At 39.7% G+C, this 14,135-nt stretch overlaps 1 protein-coding gene across 1 annotated transcript in view; it reads left to right on the forward strand.

The window, feature by feature from the left end:
• The first annotated feature begins 1,311 nt into the window (after nt 1-1,311).
• Nucleotides 1,312-14,135, forward strand: part of RNF24 (ring finger protein 24) — a 112,162-nt gene continuing 99,338 nt past the window's right edge. The window contains exon 1 of the mRNA XM_010836469.1: nt 1,312-1,438. The gene's annotated coding sequence lies outside the window, so the exon portion shown is untranslated. The remainder of the gene's footprint in view (nt 1,439-14,135) is intronic.

Below are 14,135 nucleotides of genomic sequence, written 5' to 3' on the forward strand. Positions count from 1 at the left end.
CCAGAAAAACACCTATTTCTGCTTTATTGACTATGCCAAAGCCTTTGACTGTGTGGATCACAATAAACTGTGGAAAATTCTGAAAGAGATGGGAATACCATAACACCTGACCTGCCTCTTGAGTAAGCATTAAAAGACTTTCCTTGGAAGGAAAGTTATGACCAACCTAGATAGCATATTCAAAAGCAGAGATATTACTTTGCCAACAAAGGTCCATCTAGTCAAGGCTATGGTTTTTCCAGTGGTCATGTATGTATGTGAGAGTTGGACTGTGAAGAAAGCTGAGCGCCAAAGAATTGATGCTTTTGAACTGTGATGTTGGAGAAAACCCTTGAGAGTCCCTTGGACTGCAAGGAGATCCAATCAGTCCATCCTAAAGGAGATCAGTCCTGAGTGTTCATTGGAAGGACTGATGCTAAAGCTGAAACTCCAATACTTTGGCCACCTCACGCAAGTGTTGACTCATTGGAAAAGACCCTGATGCTGGAAGGGATTGGGAGCAGGAGGAGAAGGGGACGACAGAGGATGAGATGGCTGGATGGCATCACCAATTCGATGCACATGAGTTTGGGTGAACTCCGGGAGTTGATGATGGTCAGGGAGACCTGGCGTGCTGTGATTCATGGGGTCGCAAAGAGTAAGACATGACTGAGTGACTGAACTGAACTGATACTGTACTGATGTTTTTCTTTCTGGCTTACTTCACTGTGTATAATAGGCTCCAGTTTCATCTGCCTTATTAGAACTGATTCAAATGTATTCTTTTTAACAACTGGCTAATATTCCATTGTGTGTATGTAGCACAGCTTTTTGCCTGCCCTATGAAATGGGAGCTGGTGACTGAACAGACTAGGTCAATGCAAATAAAGTAATGCGCTCTTTCTTGCACACGCTGCTGTCCACTCTTTGGGCAGATTCTGAGTCTCAGAGGTCTAAGAGGACCTGCTGCAGATGAAGCAGTTGGAGGAGGGGGCGGTGTCTTCCTTATTCATGCTACTCTGTGTCCCCGCGATGCTGGTGGACTGAATGCTAGGAAGAGGTGGCAGTTCCAATTTTTCACTTTAAAACTTTATAGGTCGAGCAAAAATACTAAACATAAGAAGCAGAAAGCCGCAACTCCTCCCTAGGACATCCCCAGCGGGTAAGGCAGGCTCCGAGTCCAGAGAGCCGCGCCTGCGCACTACGGACTCTGAAGCACAGGCCAACTGAGGGAGGTGGGCGGGGCTGCCCGGCCATCCGGGTTCCCTCACCCCGCCCCCGCTGCATGAATGAGAGGCGCGGCGCCCTCCCCTCCCCCGCTGGGCCCGCCCCTCGCCGGGGCTGTGGCGCGCCGTCTGCCGCTGCCACCTCAGCCGCGCTTGGTTCAGCCAGACGCCCGCTGGTTACTGCCCGGAGCTGACGGTCCCAGCACGCTCGCCGCCTCTGCCAGCACGACAGAGTAAGTAAGCAAGCGAGGGTTGGGCCGCTGAGCGCCGTCGCCCCCTGGTTTGGGGAGTAAGGGACCGGGCAGGTCCGGGTTCGGGATGCTAAGGAGACCGTGGGCCCGCGCCAGCCTCCCCCACTCACACTCCCGGCGCCTCGGTCGGGAGCTGGGACGGGTAGGACAGCGGCCTTGGGCCGGGAGGGGCGCGGAAGAGGGTCCGCGCACTAACAGGAGGGTGAGTCCCGCACAAAGGGAGGCGCGGAGCTGTCACCGGGAGACTACAGAGAAAGGTTCGCGGCGCCCTGTGCGCCCAGCTAGCCCGTGCCCCGCGTCTGGTCCCCGGGCGTGGGAGCTGCTGGGATGTGCCCGGAGCGAGGACGAGGATGGCGAAGACTGCTGCCTCCCTGTTGGCCGTGGGAACGCGCCTTGGGGGGGCGCGGCGTGGCAGTGTTTTCCTGGTCCCCGTCTGCTCCTCCCCTTTCTTTGTGGCGTCTGTCTCATGCCCGTTTGTCACTGGGTATAAGCAGTGGTCTGGGATGAGACCTCTTGCCTCGCTTACTCATTAATGAAAGTCAGGTGCTGGCCTCATATTTGTGAGTGGGGGGCCGTGTGTGCTTCCACAGGGCAGAGAATTAAGGCCCCTCTTTTGTTTCCAGAGACTTAATGGTTTGTATGTGACCTCTGAAATGAGCGAATTGGAGATCATTTAAAGGGGATGAGGAAAAAAAGACATATTCCTTCATCAGATCTTCAGGCAATTCTGTCTCTGGCATTCTTTCAAACAGTATTTCTTTGTTTCTTGCTGCAAAACCAGTGGGTTTTTTTAACTGAAAATATGTGTCTACATTCTCAATGTATTTCTATATTCTCAGTATATCCGGAACACTTGCTTTCCGAGTGTTGGTAAATGGTCATATACTCATGTATATGTACATGAGAAGAGTACATATAGAACACTGCTTTTTAGTTAATTGGTAATTATGTCTGTATATTGATATACGTTGTCTATAGAAATGCTCCAGTATATCTAGGACACTTTTTTCAGCTCCTCAGTACAGGCAGATTTTGTTTCTTCCTGCCTCCCGGTGTTAATAAGAAGGTGGTCCAGCAGGTTCTTTCCGCCTCCTTGCCTTTTTTTCCCCGTAATTCTGTGGCAAAGGGTGTTACTGCATATTTCCCTGGCATGCGCCCTTGCTTTGATCTGAATTTTCCTGTGCTCTGTTGTCTGGTTGTGCAGCCCAGCTCAGTGGCACCTCTTACAGGACTATTGGAAAACAGAACACCTTTTTTTTTTTTTTGTCCTCATCCCCAGAGAGAGGAGGAAGCTCCGCAGTTTCCCACAGACTTTGGCTCTGTGGGGACTGACTGCCTGACTTTGTTTGCTTGGTGAAGTTATGAGGAGTCACAGCTGATATGGACCAATTAAAAAGAAGCAGTTATAATAGCACCAGCTATTCCTTGCTGTTTCACCTGGACCTTTTACTCTCTTAAACGTATAAGTTTTAGAAGATAGTTGGTTGCATTTGCTGTTTCTTTTGTGTACCCTTATAATTTTGCAGAGTGACAGGAAATTAGCTAAACTCAGTTGTTGTAAGGAACATACCTCCAAATATTAATATACTTTTGTTATGATCTTTTGATTCAGAATAGCAGCAGTAAAAAAAAAAAAAGTGAGGAGCTAATTAGAGGATATGAATAGTTGAATTGATTCAGTTTTAAGATTCCCTTTAAGGTTATTTTTAGTAACATGTATTTTAATTCCTGGTAGTTTTCGGTGCAAAATGAAATTGAAACTAAGCAGTCTTCCATAGCATCCGTTTATGTATATTCCCTCTGTTGCAAACATTTGCTTTTAATTTGAAAGAGAAATTTTCCATTTGGTTGGAACAGGATCCATTATTCTTGGTAAAAATCTTACCTTATGTTAGCATGATCAAATTCTTTCTTTGTAAAAGTTAAAATTAATAAAAGTTGATTTTTTAATTTGAAATTTTGGTTCTATGATGTCAGATTTAAATAAAATTTTTATGAAGTAACTCAAAATAAGGCAACTTATAAATGAGTGCTTCATTAATTACATTAACTAGTGTCACTAATACTGAAGCAACCCAAATAACTTATGAATTGCCTGCATAAGATTTTTCTCTTTTAGGAAGCCCTTTAAAACAAATTATAAGGGGAAGTCTTAAATAAACATCGTAGTGTAACCGGAATTATCACTGAAATAGGCTTGCATAGTACTACAATATTGGGCAACTTTAATTTTGCAAGCATGACTTAGCTATTGTTTGTACCAACAAAGGAAACTAAAAACATCCCGGCCTTGTTATTCAGCATTCTGTTAATCAAAATCTTTACCAGTCCATAGTTTTGCATTTTTGTAGGATGATGATTGAGGAAAAATTCCAAAGTAATATCTATATTGCCAAAATAGGTTACATGCTGTTTTATTAATAAATATAATCTTTATATTCATTAGAAATACTGATATTGTTATGTTAGTAATAGTATATATGATGACACTTTGTCACCCAAACTGGGATACATTATCCTCCCAGTATTCTGTCAGTAATTGTTTTCTGGGAATTCCCTGGTGGTCTAGTGATTAGGACTCTGCTTACACTACAGTGAGCATGGATTGATCCCTGGTGGAGGAACTAAGTTCCTATATGCTGTGCAGCCAAATACTAATTGTTTTCTGTTTCAAATGGCAGTTTATTCTAAAATCAGTAATAATCTTATCATAATGTATTATTAGATCAGTGCAAACATAATTACAATTTTGCATTGTTGAAGTTTGCCATTTGATATTGGAATACATTCTTAAATAAATATGGTTATGTTATACTATAGAAATGATGTCAGACAAAAAGCAAATTCCAGTGATTTTTTTTTATTGGAGTTCAAAATGGGTCATAAAGCAGCAGAGACAACTCGCAGCATCAACAACGCATTTGGCCCAAGAACTGCTAACAAACATACAGTGCAATAGTGGTTCAAGAAGTTTTGCAAAGGAGACAGAGCCTTGAAGATAAGGAGCGCAGTGGCTGGCCATTGGAAGTTAACAACAACCAATTGAGAGCAATCATCAAAGCTCTTAGAACTACGTGAGAAGTTGCGAAAGAACCCAATATCCACCGTTCTACAGTCATTCTGCATTTGAAGCAAATTGGAGAGGTGAAAAAGCTCAATAAGTGGGTGCCTCATGAGCTGACTGAAAATCAAAATAAATCATCATGTTAAAGTGTAGTCTTCTCTTAGCCTATGCAACAACAATGAACCATTTCTCGATCAGATTATAATGTGTGATGAAAAGTGGATTTTATATGACAACCAGCTCAGTGGTTGGACCGAGAAGAAACTCCCAAAACACTTCCCAAAGCCAAACTTGCACTGAAAAAAGGTCATAGTCATTGTTTGGTGGTCTGCTGCCTATCTGATCAACTACAGCTTTCTGAATCCCAGCAAAGCCATTACATCTGAGAAGTATGCTCAGCAAATCAATGAGATGCACTGAAAACTGCAACGCCTGCAGCTGGCATTGGTCAACAGAATGGGCCCAGTTCTCCTCCACAACATCACCTGACCACACGTCACACAACCAAAGCTTCAGAACTTGAATGAATTGGGCTATGAAGTTTTGCCTCAAACGCCATATTCACCTGACCTCTTACCAACTGACTACCACTTCTTCAAGCATCTCAACAACTTTTTCCAGGGAAAATGCTTCCACAACCATCAGGAAGCAGAAAATGCTTTCCAAGAGTTTATCTAATCCCAAAGCACAGATTTTTACACAACAGGAATAAAAAAACTTGTTGACAAAAATGTGTTGATTGTAATGGTTCCTATTTTGATTAAAAAAGATGTGTTTTAGCCTAGTTATAATGATTTAAAATTCACAGTCTGAAACCACAACTACTTTTGCACTAACCTAATAGCAGCTTAAACTATATGAAATTGCCATTTTTTTTTTAGATTGGGGAGTTACCAAAAATCAGTGGTTTCATATGGTTCAATTATTTTAAATTCTTAGCAGTTCTTTCTAGTATTTACCTTTATATTTATTTCATTTTCAATGTTTAAACTGCAATTCCTTGATTTTCTACCTTTGTATATTATCCATGGAGTTCTAGTTTGGAAGTTGAGTACTTAATTGTTCCACATAACCATCCTTCAACTCCCCCACCTCATATCTATACTTTACAGTTTCCAGTTAAGTCAGTATTCAGTATTTATATGACTGTGGCAGTATACCTAAATTCACAGATGAGCCGTATTGAATATGTATTACCTATTATGTTTCTTTTTTGTACAACTTTATTTCTCCTGAGTTAAATAATTGCCACTTTTGTTTGTTCTTCATTTGCCTAGTTTTCTTTTTACCAGTCACAAATTCTCCTCAAATTTTATGACAGAAATGATCATCTTTCAATATATTCAGATAATCTGTTTCATTTCTATTTCCTAGCTGTCATATAGGACCTCCCTTTTTATCTTCTTGTGAATTCTCTTTGCCTTCCTCCTATGTTTCCTGGATCCTGTGTCTTCCTTATTCTTTAGTAGTTTCCTGAGAAAGAACATCTACAAACTCTGAAATTTCTTCCTGAATTCAGAAGTTGCATGTCTGAAATGTCTTCATTTTACCTACACACTTGAATGGTGGTTTCACTGGATGTTGAATTCTAGATTGAAAATTAGTGTCTGTCTCTTGAAGGCTTCCAGCTGTAATCCCCATTCTCTTTTTCCTCCCACTCTGAAAGACTGGGAGGATCTTCTAGTTATCCCTGGTGTTCTGACATTTCATGGTGTTCCTCAGAATGGTGTTTCATGGTGTTCCTTTTTCATTCCTTTTGCTTGTAGGGCAGATAATATTTCCCCAAATATCTATATATATGTGCACACAGGCATACATACTGTCTCACCCAATATGCTATTCTTCATGATGTTGACATGCATCCATCAAGAGGTGCGGTCTTTGTTTCCTCTGCTTGAACCTGTGCAGACAACCTGTGCTTCCCAGGATGTTTTGGGTCTTGAGCCAACATGATGGTTTAGGAATACAGTTGGATGATCAAAAGCAGCCACTTTGAGGGGATGTTTTATTTGTTTATTTATTTTTTACTTTTAAATGAAGTCATCAGTTTACTTTTGACTAGAAATATGAGTTAACACCAGAGAAAGTGTCTTTCAGCATTGAAATGTAATCACCTCTGGAATCAACATGAAGACCATCAGTTGCATTTTTTTAAAAATCTGCTTTAGGAAGTGATAGAGCCGTTTATGACCAAAAAAAAAACCAATCTATAAGCTTCATGATTAAATACGTCATGACTATAACTAAAACAAACACATTATTTGCAAGAATTTCTCTGATAAGAAGATAGAGGCAAATTGAGTTACATAAACCAGGGCTTGTTTGGACATTGTCAGTGACTTAGTGTTTATCTCAGGGATGCATATTTTTAAATATTTTTTAACCCATGAATTTTTTTCTATTTACAGCTGCTTTACTCCTCATCTAGCCTTCCCCAAGGGCCCATATCATATAAGTTGACTATTACTAGAGAACTTCAGATTCAGGACTAAAAATCTGAAGTGGACTGCTCTCATCACTGGCCCCAGAAAATTGCCAGATTCTTAATAACTTGTAATTCTTAATTTTGGCCTATATTAATGTCTCCACACTCTTTAACTTCATGAGCAGCCCACCCATCCCAATGCTGATAAGTGGGCTGTGTACTTACTTCATTGAGGGTTTAAAAGTTATCAGACAGATACTCTTCATCCTCTCCTCACCAAATCTATAAATCTACCTTGTTTAGGATCCTTATTTTCTGTTTCCTTCCCATCAGAGGCCAATTTGCCTCCCCACCTTACACCCCCTCGAGCTAGTCAAAAACTTGACTTCTGCTTTTGTGCTCTCTTTCACGTCCTCAACAACTTTCCAAGGCACCACCAATATCAGCATACATACATGCTCTAATATTGCCCATTTTTAAAAACAACAAAAAATTAAAACAACTTTCCCCTGACCTTACATCCATCTCTTTCTGTTTACCTTCATGGTTAAATGTCTCAAAAGAGTAGTCTACACATTTCCTCCCTATCTCCTCTGTACTATGTGTCACTCTCTGAAATTCTGTTGTTGACTGAATTTTTTTGTCTCTTACCCTCCACTGGAAAGTGAGCTCCAGGAAAGCAAGACCTCATCTATCCTGTTTACCACTATGTTCCTAGGACAGCAACTGACACAAGTACCTACTCAGTACATGGGCAAAAAAGGCATAACTGACATATTTAGCCGGGTAGAATAGCTCTTTTTAAAAAAATTTCTAACAAGAAAATCAATTTTCATTCATTTTTTAAATTATTCTCTACTTTTTGCTACACTTGAAAGTTGAAAAATTATGAAGACTATATTAATGGTTGAATTTTACCTACGTTACATTTTGTTCTTTCCTAAAGTGAAAGTGAAGTCGCTCAGTCGTGTCCGACTCTTTGCAACCCCATGGACTATAGCCTCCCAGGCTCCTCTGTCCATGGGATTTTCCAGGCAATAGTACTGGAGTGGATTGCCATTTCCTTCTCCAGGGGATCTTCCCAACCCAGGGATCGAACCCCGGTCTCCCACATTGTAGACAGGCGCTTTACCGTCTGGGCCACCAGGGAAGTCTAAGTATAATTTAAATTGTCAGTCTTACACCTGGATTGATTGACTGATCAGTCAGACTGATTGGAGTTGAATTTTAGTTCTTTTCACTTTTTGCCATGTGACCTTGGGCAGATTAACCCCTCTGTTTCCTCATCTGCAAGGTGGAAATAAGAAAGTACCTACCTCATATGTTGTGTAGGTCAAGTGAGATAACATGTAAAATGCTAAACCCAGTACTTGCCATGGTGGCTAATACAATGAAAATAGTTACAGTTATTGTTTGTATACTCTTCTCTGCTTTCTAATATTTGATCTGACTTGGTCACTGTAGTTTTGTGTTTTCTTTTTTGTCACTTTAGTATTTTTGTTTGAAGTATTTATATCTAGAGTATATTGACTATGAATGTGACTCTCCTGTTTTTAGTTTTGTTGGAGTATATTGACTATGAATATGTTGACTGCTACTGCTGCTGCTAAGTCACTTCAGTTGTGTCCAACTCTGTGCGACCCCATAGACAGCAGCCCACCAGGCTCCCCGGTCCCTGGGATTCTCCAGGCAAGAACACTGGAGTGGGTTGCCATTTCCTTCTCCAATGCATGAAAATAAAAAGTGAAAGTGGAAAGTGGAAAGTGGAAAGTGAAAGTGAAGTCACTCAGTTGTGTCCGACCCTTAGCAACCCCATGGACTGCAGCCCACCAGGCTCCTCTGTCCATGGGGTTTTCCAGGCAAGAGTGCTGGAGTGGGGTGCCATTGCCTTCTCCAAATATATTGACTACCTAGAGTATATTGACTATGAATGTGACTCTCCTGTTTTTAGTTTTGTTGGATTTTTTTCTAATTCCTTGCTCCTCTATTCCTCACATTACCCCCACATAATATCAATAAATTGATTAAATGATCTTCATTGACAGATGAGCACCCCCTAGCACTTCCCAGCAGTTTGGTCACTGAGAAATCATTTTGATAACTTGATGAAATATTTTTATTTCAAGCCAAATTCTGTACTTTGTTTATTTGGCTTGCTCAGAGGTGAGGCTGCTTCTTTGTGTTAATTCATGTTATTTTTCATTAAATTTTCTTATTTATGCTAATGGAACTTTTAAAACACCTAGTGTATCATCAACAGATTTTTTTAAGTAGTTATAAGATACTGTTCTTTTCACTTACTAGCTAGCTAGGAAGATAAATATATGATACAATACAAAATCCATTCTACAGGCCTCACTGAGGGATAAGGACAGGCTATGTATTAATAGAAGTCCAAAGTAGGGAGAGTTGTGTCCAGCCAGCCTTAAGGGAGTCTTAAAACTTTTCCACATGTTAAATTGTCTATACCCCTTATTTTCTGTCTTGATTTTTAATTTTAGAAATTGTTTCCTGAAGTAATTGACTTACCAGTTACTCTGCCTGTTTCTTATCTAGGTTGGCAGTGGAGACACCTCCAATTATCTGAGCATTTCAGACATTAGAATGTAGTGTTAGATAAATTTAAGATACAAAAAGAATGCCAGATGGTTTGAAAGGAAATGTAAACACTAGTGCAGGCAGTCCTTTGAAAGCCAGCTGACTGAGCTTTATCTGCTCTGAAGGTAGGAATCAGACACTGTTCCATACTAGCTGGCCTAGGAACAGTGGCCTTACTTTTGGTTGGGAAAGTCAGCCTAGGCCCTCCCTCCACCTGCTGTAAAGACAGTATGACACCAGATAGTTGCTCTGCACCTCCATGGATTTGAGTTGGAACAAACCTGAATGGCAAGGAAAGGAAGCTACTTTTTAGATAGCATTACAAGTAAACATATTACATAGTGATTTTGCTCTGAAAAAATGTAATGCAACTTGAATTTTTATGGATTCAATGCTGTTAGGTGTATTTTGAGTTGCTTACTATTTTAGCAACTATAGAAGTTTGTGGCTTCTGTAGAACATTAGTTATACATGTCTTAAAATCATTTTGTCTGTTATTTATGTTTTCCTAACTAGACAGGTGTTTGTATCAGATACAGTTCTTCTCTAGCAAACTTAATGTTATAATTATTTAATTGAGAACAAAAGAAGTACAAATATGGCACTGCAGGTATAATGATGATAGTGTTTATTGAATTCTCAAAGTTAATAACTTCACCAGTAGTCTATCAGTATGCTTTATGTTATCTTTAATTTTTTTTTAAATTTGGAGATTGAATGGTGCTGTATTACCTGTTTGTTAAGTTCATCTAGGCAAACCAAAATATTATAAATTACTTGTACCTCTTTATTGTTCTCTCCTAACTCTGAGCATGAAAAATTTTGCTCGGTGGTATAAACTTGAAATATCCAAATAGGCTCTTCATCTTAGACTGAGAGAAAAAGTTTGGCAAACATCAAAGTATGAGCCAGTATAATTTATGGAAAATTGGTGAAAATGTAAATCAAAAGTGTAGGCTTTCATTCTTTTCCTTTAGTGCAAAAGAAATTGCAAAACTTATTCAGAAGTGTGTTGGAAATTTTATGCTTGGCTATAATTAAATAAAAGATTTTACTTAAATTTATTAATTGTCCTTGAAAGCAGTCCAGAGGAAATTTTGTGGTAGTAAGATTTTTTTTTAATATAGTAGAACAGTATATCAATAGCCAGAAGCAGTATTGTACCCAGAAATCATCTTTCGCATTAGCTAGATGCGATTCATGGGGTCGCGGAGAGTCAGACACGACTGAGCGACTGAACTGAACTGAACTGAACTGAAACCTATAGTAAAAACCTTTCATGTCAGTATTTTTTGGGCTTCCCAGTTGGCTTAGTAGTAAAGAATCCACCTGCCAATACAGGAGATGTGGGTTCAATCCCTGGGTTGGGAAGATTCCCTGGAGCAGGAAATGGCAACCCACTCCAGTATTCTTGCCTGAAAAATCTTCCTCTTGCAGAGGAGCATGGCAGGCTACAGTCCATGGGGTTGCAAAGGAATCGGACACAACTTAACAACTAGACAACAAGGTCAGAATCTTTACATGCATTTCTTCTTTACTACTTACAGCATCTCTCAAAGGGTTATTAATGAATGATAAAGCAAAAAGTCAAAGCAGTAAGCTGTTTAGGTTCACATAGTCACCTGGGTCAGGTTTAGAACCCGGGCTTTTATTCTCCAACCCACCACATGTCTCAGTTGATACTGTCAACTTTCACAAGAACACAGATCTTTTCTATTCAGTTGGTATCTTGCTATTCAGTTGGGACTTCCCTGGTGGCTCAGATGGTTAAGAATCTGCCTGCAATGTGGGAGACCTGGGTTGGGAAGATCCCCTGGAGAAGGGAACAGCTACCCACTCTAGTATTCTGGCCTGGAGAATTCCATGGACAGAGGAGCCTGGCAGGTTACAGTCCATGGGGTCTCAAAGAATCACACCACTGAGCGATTTTCACTTTCACTTGGTATCCTGCACTGGGACTTTTGGAACAATCTAGGGTAGGGGGTGCACACCAAGTGGCTTATGAGATCCTAGTTCCCTGACTAGGGATAGAACCCAGGCTACTGCAGTGAAAGTGCCAAGTCCTAACCACTGGACCGCCAGGGAATGCCCTGAAAGACTATTGATAAAGGAAACTTAGAGACCTTTGTAGGAAATGGCTGGCAAATAAGGAGAGATTTGGCAGCATATATATTTTTTATTTCTTTTGATACTCTTGAACTAATTAACCATTATAGATCTTTTGCAGTAAATAAAAGTGAGGTAAATAAAAACAATTTGTTAGAATGCAGCAAAGAGGCTGTATAGTTTTCTAGCATTGCTGTAACAAATTACTACAAAATTGATGGCCTGAAACAGTAGAAATTTAGTCTCTCACAGTTTGAAAGGCCAGAAGTCTGAATGAAATCAGAATGTCAACAGAGTTGCTGCACTCCCTCCAAAAACTAGGAGAGAATCCTTCCTTGCTTCTTCCAACTTTTCATTGCTCCACACATTCCTTGATTTTTGTCTACATAACTCCATTCTTTGCTTCCATGTTCACATGGTCTTCTTTTTCTTTCTTATAAAGACATTGTCATTGGATTTAGAGTCCACCTGGATAATCCAAAGCTCACACAATTCAGTTCAGAATGCAAACTGTGATTTCTGTTTTCTGTGTTTCAGTTTTCTCTATTTCAATTCACTGCCTCTGTCTATTTAGAACTACAGAATTATATGAACTCCACAGTTTTGAGGAGAGGAAAAAGTTGGATTCCTAAAAAAAATTTTTTTAATGTATCCTGTAAAACTTCTTAGTCTTTGCCATGGGCTTTCAGTAGTATAACCTACCTCAGGAATAAAACTTTATATTTCACAGGTGTCAGATTGTCTTAATCTGTTATGGCTGCTATAAAAGAATACCCATAGAAATTCCTCATAATTCTGAAGGCTCAGAAATCCAAGACCAGCAGTTTCAGTGTCTGGTAAGGGCTCACTTGCTGGTGCATAGATAGTATTTTTCACTCTTTTTGCTTTGTCTTCCTGTGGTGGAAGGGGCGAGGAAGCTATCTAGAGTCTTTTTTTATTGAGCCCTCTTATATAAGGGCGTCAATCCTATTCTTGGGGGTGTCACCCTCAACAATCACTTCCAGATACCATTACATTGGGGATTAGATTTCAGTGTGTGAATTTGCAGAGCAGTGCGGAATATTTGCTTTATAGCACAATTTCTAGCACTCACCGTATAATACAAAGAGAAAATTGATATTTTCTATATAACTCATTCAGTATCTAAATAAGCACTGCAGCATTAATTTTTTCATTGATCCATTTATTTTCTACCCAAGATTAATATAACTAGATTGACCTGTACTATTTTTCAGGTTTCTCCACTAATGAGGTTCTTCTTTTTAATTTTTTTATTATAGGTAACTGTAAATACATTTAAAAATAGGTCATTTATCCTTTTTCCTTTTACTTTGTTTGCTGAGGTATTTTAAAGCAAAGCCAAGGCATTTTTGTACATATTTCCTGACATACTTCTATATGCATCTTTTTAAAATAAGGATGTTGTCTTATAGAACCAAAATGCTATTCTCGTACCTAATAAAATTAACAGTTACTCCTTGGTATCATCTAATAGCTAGATGCTGTTAAGGTTTGCCGGAGATGATTTGTTCACACCAGGATTTCAGAGTCCACAGATCATGTTTGGTCATTTTGTGCCTCATGCCTATTTTAATTTAGGGCAGTTCCTCCTTCCTTTCTCCCCACTTTTTCTTTGTGTGTCATGGACTAGTTACAGGAACCAGGTCAATTGTCCAATGGAATTTCTCATATTTGGGATTTGATTAAAACAGATTTAAATTTTTTGGTAAGAATGCTTAGGAGATGCTTAATATTGCATCACATCCAGAGTCCTGCTGGGGTACTGGGGTGGTTCTGGCTACCTCACTTCTGGTGATGCTGAAAGACCACACTGATGGTCATGTCAGCATCCTTTATGACAAAATGGTAATTTTTTTTTTTAATTTTTATTTATTTATTTTTGGCTGCGCTGGTCTAAATTGCTGTATGCAGGCATTCTCTAGTTGCAGCCAGTAGGGGCTACCCTCTAGTTGCGGTGCTTGGCCTTATTGTGGTGGCTTCTCTTGTTGGAGAGCACAGCTCTAGGCAGGAGGGCTTCAGTAGTTGTGGTGTGTGGGCTCAGTTGCTGCAATTCGTGGGTTCTAGAGTGCAGTCTCAGTAGTTATGGCGCTAGGGCTTAGTTGCTCCTTAGCATATGGGAGCCTCCTAGAACAGAGATGGAACCCATGGATCCATCTAGAACCGCTGGACCAGCAGGGAAATCCCAAAATGGTGATTTTCTTATCCTGTCCTCTCTTCTACATTTATTATCAGGAGTTCTATAAAGAAATACCTGTATATCATCAACTAAGACTGTTTTGGGTTACTCTGAAATACATTTTGTATGAGAGACTGCCAAGTAATCTTACACTGCTAATGTTCTTGATAAGAGATGAATTTGAATCAGGATAAAAGGAATTGTGTAATCTTTTGTTTTAATAAATATACAACAAACTTCTGAGTACTGTAGTAAAAATGTGAATGATTTCTTTTTTTTTTTTTTTTTT

The sequence above is a fragment of the Bison bison genome, unplaced genomic scaffold (assembly GCF_000754665.1).
Source record: "Bison bison bison isolate TAMUID 2011002044 unplaced genomic scaffold, Bison_UMD1.0 scf7180017864063, whole genome shotgun sequence".
Lineage (NCBI taxonomy): Eukaryota > Metazoa > Chordata > Mammalia > Artiodactyla > Bovidae > Bison > Bison bison.